Source organism: Halichoerus grypus, chromosome X, assembly GCF_964656455.1.
Source record: "Halichoerus grypus chromosome X, mHalGry1.hap1.1, whole genome shotgun sequence".
NCBI classification, from domain to species: domain Eukaryota; kingdom Metazoa; phylum Chordata; class Mammalia; order Carnivora; family Phocidae; genus Halichoerus; species Halichoerus grypus.
Genome location: NC_135727.1, coordinates 87828223 through 87836846, shown reverse-complemented (window position 1 = coordinate 87836846; position 8624 = coordinate 87828223).

The following is an 8624-nucleotide window of genomic DNA, read 5'->3' as shown; positions in this document are numbered from 1 at the left end:
AAAGACTCTTGAGTTTTCATCTTCGTCAGTTCCAAATGGTTTCTAATTTCAACGTGATTTCTTCCTAGAGTCCTGGGTATTCAGGAAGATATTTCTTCACAAACATGTGAGGGATTTTTCAAATGATTTTGGTTATTAATTTATAGTTTAGTGGCATGGTGGTCAGAGAATATACAAATCACCACAGAACCAATTCTTTATGTACACTCTTGGAACTCTACTTATTAAATATCTTTTTGTAACTTTTCAGTGGAATAGAGCACCAAAAGGGAATTGCAGGAAACAGAAAAGTACCACTCAGTAAACTATCATATCTCAAATATCTGAGAAACTACAATCCAGGTCAAGAGATCTGGCATTGCCAGCAAACCAAAATCACCCTTATGTCTTTACCTAGTCACTGCTGTGTGCCACCTCAGCAAGTCTAACCAGTATTTTGACTTTTAACACTTTAATTGTGCCTGCTTGTGAGTTTCATTGCACATGATAAATACATTATAGTACATATTCTTATAATCTAGCTTTCTTTTGGCAACATTATAATTTTCACTTACGCCACTTCTTTTTTTGTTGTTTGTTAGCTGAGTTCATGGATATGCATTACTGAATAATATTTCAATTTGTGTAAATATACCACAATTTTTTTGCACATCCTATTTCTGATGGACATTTCAGTAGTTTCTAGTCCCGGAGGATTAAAAATGTTACTGTGGACAACAGTCATATACATGTCCTTCGATTCACATGTGTATGCATTTAGGGCTATATTGGCTGGATCATCTTTGTTACTTTTTCTTCCCTTATGACACTGTTTGTAGTGACAGTGGATAACCTACTGTTTTTCATGATCTCGGAAGGATGGCTTTCAATATTTCACAATTAAGTGCAATGGTTTTGGTAGGCTTTTATTTTTTTTAAATTTCTTTAAAAATATTTATTTACTTATGAGAGAGAGAGAACACTCACGAGTGGGGAGAGGGGCAGAGGGAGAGAATTTTCAAGCAGACTCCCCTCTGAGCCTGGAGGCCAAGGCGGGGCTTGATCTCACAACCCATGAGATCATGACCTGAGCCAAAACCAAGAGTAGGTTGCTTAACCGACTGAGCCACCCAGGTGCCCCTGTTTATGTAGGCTTTTCAAAGATATTCTGAGTGCCTTAAGAGAGTTCTTTTTTATTCCTAGTTTGCTTGGAGGTTTCATCATAAACGTGTATTTTTATTTTAAATAAATTTCCAACGTTATTGATATATAATTGACATATAACATTGTGTAAATTTAAATAACATGATGAATTGATACACACATATACGTGAAATGAATACTACAATAAAGTTAGTTAACAACTCCTTCGTGGCACATAATTATAATATTTTGGTGAGAAAAATGTAAGATTTTTTTTTTAGCAACTTTCAAATATATGTAACAGTATTGTTAACTATAGTCACCGTGCTGAATATTGGAACTCCAGAACTTTTTCATCTTATAACTGAGAGTCTGCATCCTTTGACCAATATCTCCCCACATCCCGCACCCCCGAGCCCTTGGCAAGCATCATCTACTGTCTGTTTCTGTGTTTGGCTTTGTTTTAGAGTCCACATATAAGTGAGATCATACGGTATTTGTCCTTGCCTGTCTGACTTATTTCACTTAGCATAATGCCCTCAGGGTCCTTCCACGTTGTCACGAATGGCAGGATTTCCCTCGTTTCTATGACTGAATAATATCCCGCTATACGATCTTTTTTATCCATTCATCTGTCCATAGGCACTTAGGTTGTTTCCAAGTTTTGGCTATTGTGCATAATACTGAAATGAACATGGGGATGCAGATATCTCTTGGAGATAGTGATTTTGTTTCCTTCAGATATAAACTCAGAAGCGGAACTGCTGGATCGTATGGTAGTTCTATTTTCAACTTTTTGGGGAACCTCCATATCTTTTTCCGTAACTCCTGTACCAGTTTACATTCCCACCAACAGTGCACAAGGGTTCCCTTTTCCCCACATTTGTTGGATGCTTAGTTTATTTATTTATTTATTTATTTTTGATGTAGTGTTCCATGATTCATTGTTTGCATATAACACCCAGTGCTCCATTCAATACGTGCCCTCTTTAATACTCATCACCAGGCTAACCCATCCCCCCACCCCCCTCCCCTCTAGAACCTTCAGTTTGTTTATCGGAGTCCACAGTCTCTCATGGTTCGTCTCCCCATTCGATTTCCCCTCCTTCATTTTTCCTTCCCTACTATCTTCTTCTTTTTTTAAACATATAATGTATTATTTGTTTCAGAGGTACAGGTCTGTGATTCAACAGTCTTACACAATTCACAGTGCTCACCATAGCACATACCCTCCCCAGTGTCTATCACCCAGCCACCCCATCCCTCCCACCCCCCACCACTCCAGCAACCCTCAGTTTGTTTCCTGAGATTAAGAATTCCTCATAACAGTGAGATCATATGATACATGTCTTTCTCTGACTGACTTATTTCGCTTAGCATAATACCCCCTAGTTCCATCCACATCGTTGCAAATGACAAGATTTCATTTTTTTTTTTGATGGCTGCATAATATTCCATTGTATATATATACACCACATCTTCTTTATCCATTCATCTGTTGATGAACATCTTGGCTCTTTCCATAGTTAGGCTATTGTGGACGTTGCTAGTATAAACATTGGGGTGCATATACCCCTTCGGATCCCTACATTTGTATCTTTGGGGTAAATACCCAGTAGTGCAACTGCTGGGTCGTATGGTAGCTCTATTTTCAACTTTTTGAGGAACCTCCATACTGTTTTCCAGAGTGGCTGCACCAGCTTGCATTCCCACCAACAGTGTAGGAGGGTTCCCCTTTCTCCGCGTCCTTGCCAACATCTGTCATTACCTGACTTGTTAATTTTAGCCATTCTGACTGGTGTGGGGTGGTATCTAATTGAGGTTTTGATTTGGATTTCCCTGATGCCGAGCGATGTTGAACACTTTTTCATGTGTCTGTTGGCCATTTGGATGTCTTCTTTGGAAAAATGTCTGTTCATGTCTTCTGCCCATTTCTTGATTGGATTGTTCTTTGGGTATTGAGTTTGATGAGTTCTTTATAGATTTTGGATACTAGCCCTTTATCTGATATGTCATTTGCAAATATCTTCTCCCATTCTGTCGGTTGTCTTCTGGTTTTGTTGACTGTTTCCTTTGCTGTGCAAAAGCTTTTTATCTAGAGGAAGCTTAGTTTTTAAAAATCAAATTCATGAAATACATTCTTCCGCATCTATAGGGAATATAACAATGTCTTCTTCTTCGTAAATTAATTCTGTGAAATACATTTATTTTTCAAGTGCTAAACCACTCCATTTCTAGAACAGTCCTGACTTTCTTGTGATAGATTATCCTTTTGACACATATAACTGGATTTGTTTTCCTAATGTTTTATTCATGACTTTTCCTTCTATGCTATGTGAAAGATTGGCTTGTACACTTTGTCTCTTAGAATGTTCTTATACTGTTTAGGCTTCATAGAATGAGATGAGAAGTGACTCCTCTTTTTCCTATTTTCTGGCAAGTAGGTAAAATTGCCATTATTTCTTCCTAAAAGTTGTGTAGAATAAATTGGTGGGGTCATCAGAATATGGACCTTGTTTTGTTGTTGTTGTTGTTGTTGTTTTCTTCAGATTACACATATTTAGTATTTTGAGGATCATTTGTTGTTTTTGTGTCATTTGTCTTTTCTTGAAATTTGTACATTATGTCTAAACCTTCAGATTTATTTACATACAGCTGCTCATGATTTTGACTGATGATCTTTTAATATCTTTATTGTTCATAGCTATGGCTCCTCATTCATTCCAGACACTGGTTTTTAGATAACTTCTCTCTTTTTCCTTCAGGCCCACAAGGATGATGATCAATTGTGTTGTCCTTCTGAAGAACCAACCTTGGCTATTTTGTTTTATCTTTAACTTATTAATGCTGTTATCCTTATTTCATTTCTTCTGCTTTCTTTGAGTTTAATCTGCTGTTGTATCAAAGTTGTGAAATAGATACGCAGGTTATTAATTTTTATTGCCTTTCTTTTTCGTAGTGTACACATTAAAGCATTATCTCACAAATTTCCATTAATATTCAGTTAAATATATGTATTTTAAATTTCATTAATGTTTTCTTCTTTGAGCTCTGGGTTAAATGTCCTCTAAGGAAGGATATTTCTTAATGTAAAAGCCCATGGGGGATTTTCTAGTTATCACTGGTTACTAATTAAAAACTTCATGGCATTGTAGTCTTTATTATTTCATTGTCTCAAAATTTGCTGAGACCCGCTTTATGGTCAACATGTGGTCAGTTTTGGGAAATAGCAATAGCACATGAAGAGACTATGTATCCTGCCTTGTTGAGTGCACTGATATAAATGTCTTCATTCAATGAGGCCAGCATTAGCCCGATACCAAGACCAAATAAAGACACCACAACAAAAGAGAACGAATGTCTCCGATGAACACAGATGCAAAAATCCTCCACAAAATACTAGCAAACCGAATCTCACAATACATTAAAAAAATCATTCACCACGATCAAGTGGGATATATTCCCAGGATGCAAAAACGGTCCAATATTTGTAAATCAATCAACAAGATACAATGAGAGGAAGTTTAAAAACCATATGATCCTTTCAACAGATGCAGAAAAAACATTTGACAAAGTACAACATCCATTCATGAGAAAAACCCTCAACGGAGTAGGTCTAGAGGGAACATACCTCAACATAATAAAGGGCTTATATGAAAAACCCACAGTCAACACAGTCATACTCAATGGGAGATACTGAAAGACTTTCCCCTAACGTCAGGAACAAGATGAGGATGTCCACTCTCACCACTTTTATCCAGCACAGTGCTGGAAGTCCTAGCCACAGCAATCAGACAACAAAAAGAAGTACAAGGCTTCCAAATCCCTAAAGAAGAAGTAAAACTTTCACATTTGTAGATGACATGATACAGCATATGGAAAACCCTAAAGACTCCACCAAGAAACTGCTAGAACTAATAAACAGATTCATTAAAGTCCCAGGATACAAAATCAATGTAAGGAAATCTGTTGCCTTTCTATACACTAATAATGAAGCAGCAGAAAGAGAAGTTGAGAAAATTGCACGAAAAAGAATGAAATACCCAGGAATAAGCTTAACCGAAAAGGTGAAAGACCTGTACTCTGAGAACTACAAAACGCTGATGAAAGAAATTGAAGAGGACACCAAGAAATGGAAAGCCATTCCATACTCATGGATTGGAAGAACAAATATTGTTAAATGTCTATACTACCCAAAGCAATCTACAGACCTAAGGCCATCCCAATCAAAACACCAACAGCTTTTTTCACAGAACTAGAACAACAACAAAAAAGTCCTAAAACTTATATGGAACCACAAGGGACCACAGATAGCTAAAGTAATCCTGAAAAAGAAAAACCAAACTGGAGGTATCACGGTTCTAGAATTCAAGTTCTATTACAGCGCGGTAGTAATCGAACAGTATGGCACTGGCACAAAAATAAGAGACATAGATCAGTGGAACACAATAGAGAGTGCAGAAATTAACCCACAGTTATATGGTCAATTAAAGAATGATAAAAATGGTGAGAGTCTACAATGGGGAAAAGACAGTCTGTTCAACAAATGCTCTTGGGAAAACTGGACAGCTACATGCAAAAGAATGAAACTGGACTGCGCTCTTACACCATACACAAAAATAGACTCAAAATGGATTAAAGACCTAAATGAGAGACCTGAAACCATAAAAATGCTATAAGAGAGCACAGGCAGTAATTTCTGTGACATCAGTCAGAGCAACATTTTTCTAGATATGTCTCCTGAAGCAAGGAAAACAAAAGCCAAAATAAACTATCGGGACTACATCAAAATAAAAAGCTTCTGCGCAGCCAAGGAAACAATCAACAAAACTAAAAGGCAACCTACTGAACGGGAGAAAATACTTGCAAATGATCTATCCAATAAAGGGTTAATAGCCAAGCTCTATAAAGAACTTCTACAAATCAACACCTAAAAACCAAATTTAAAATCCAATTTAAAAATGGGCAGAAGACATGAACAGACATTCCTCCAAAGAAGACATCCAGACGGCCAACAGACACATGAAAAGATGCTCAACATCACTGATCATCAGGGAAATGCCAATCAAAACTACAATGAGCTATCACCTCACACCTGTCAGAATGGCTAAAATCAATAACACAAGAAACAACAGGTGTTGGTGAGGATGTGGAGAAAGGGGAACCTTCTTGCACTGTTGGTGGGAATGCAAACTGGTGCAGCTGCTCTGGAAGACAGTATGGGGATTCCTCAAAAAGTTAAAAGTAGAACTACCCTATGATCCAGCAATCAGACGACTGGATATTTACACAAAACATACAAGAACACTAATTCAAAGGGATCCTTAACCCACAGTTATATGGGTTAGAAAGCTGTTTATTGCCACGTTACGCACAATTGCCAAATTATGGAAGCAGCAAAGGAGCAAAGGAAACAAAAGAGCAAAGGAAAAAGAGAGAGAGAGAGAGAGAGAGAGAGAGAGAGAGAGAATGGAACCAAGAAACAGACTCTTAACTATAGAGAACAGAATGATGGTTACCAGAGAGGAGATTGATGAGGGGATGGTAAAAATAGGTGAAGGGGATTAAGAGCAAACTTATCATGATGAGCACTGAGTAATGTATGGAATCGTGGAATCACTATATTGTACTATATTGTACACCTGAAACTAATATAAGGATGTATGTTAACTACACTGGAATTAAAATTTTAAACACACACACACACACACACACACACATACACATATATATATAGACACACACATATATATAGCCAAGTTTCTTCATTGTATTTTTTTTAAGATTTTATTTATTTATTTGAGAGAGAGACAGAGCATGAGAGGGGGAGGGTCAGAGGGAGAAGCAGACTCCCCGCCGAGCAGGGAGTCCAATGCGGCACTCGAACCCGGGACTCCAGGATCATGACCTGAGCCGAAGGCAGTCGCTCAACCAACTGAGCCACCCAGGTGTCCCTTCTTCATTGTATTTTTAAAATCTTTTTTATCTTTGCGATTTTTATCAGTATGTTCTGTCAGTTACTGAGAAAAGTGTTTGAAAACCTCCCACTATGATTACAGATTCACATACATGTCCTAGCGGCTCTGTTAAGGTTTGCATTATAGTTTGAGACCGTGTTATCGAGTGCAAACAGGCTCATAACTTTTATTTCCTTGGTGAGTTGGACCTGTTATGATTATGAAGTGTCCATCTTTACCTATTGTAATGCTTCTTTGCCTAAAAGGCCAAAGTTTCTGATGTAAATAAAGGTACACCAGTTTGTCTTTATTAATATTTTAAGGTATATGTTTTTCTAATTTGTAATGTTGAAATTTTCTCTATAGTTATAGCTGAAGTACATCTTTGTAAGCAGCATATGGTTGATTTCTGTCTTCTTCTCCTCCTTACCCCTCCCTCATCCTCCTGCTTTTCCTCCTCCTCAGCCTTCTGCCTCCAGACTGTTAACCTTTGTCTTTTAATTGGAGTATTTGCCTTTAAAGTGATTATTGGCACATTCAGGTTTATATCTACCATCTTACTATTTTCTATTTCTCCTGCTTGTTTGTGCTCATTTATCTCATAGTTTTTGCCTTCTTTAGGATTAATTTTAAAATGTGTCTGGTCTCCAGCTCTATCACCTTGATAGATACTCACTTTTTCATTGTTCTTTGAGTGGTTATATGGAGACGACTACATGCATTTTTAACTTGTCATAGTCTAATGTAAATTGATCCATTCATGTCATCACAGAAGATGTAACTACCTTAGAACACTTAGTGCACATTTACCCTCTCCTTACTTTAATATTGTTGCTGCCAGTTTAATCACTCGGAGATACACACACACAAACACACGTGGTTTTAACCTCAAAAGACATTATTATTTTGTCTTTATCAGTATCATTTAAATATACCCACACATTTATCCTGTACGTCACTCTTCCTTACTTCCTTATCTTTCTTTACGTTTGACCAGGGGTGGTTCTTTTTCTGCTTAGAGAATACACTAAAGTATTTCCTTTAGAGTGGATGTGCTGGTGAAACATCCCTTTTCTAATTTAAATTAATAGATTTTAATGTTTACCTCAGGTTTGTGCTTAGAATAGAATTGTTTGGAAAGTAGAGTGTTCCTGCATACTCCTTCTCCCCACCACCTGCAGTCTGCTCTTGGTTTCCCCTATCATTTACATCTTCTATTACTGTGGTCCATCCGTTACAAGTGATGAACCAATCAATATTGATCCATGATTATTAAAATCCATAGTTTACATCCCAGTTCCCTCTTTGTTGTTGTACTTTTGACAAATGTGTAATGACGGGTCTATCATCACTGTAACATAGAGAATACTTTCGCTGTCCTAAGACTCCCTTTTGCTCCATTTATCCTTCCTTCCTTCACTCCCCCCAAATCCTGGCAAACATTGATCTTTTCAGGGTTTCCATAGCCTTGCCTTTTCCAGAATATCATATGTGGTAGTTGGCATCATACAGTAGGCAGCCTTTTCAGATTGTCTTCTTCCATGT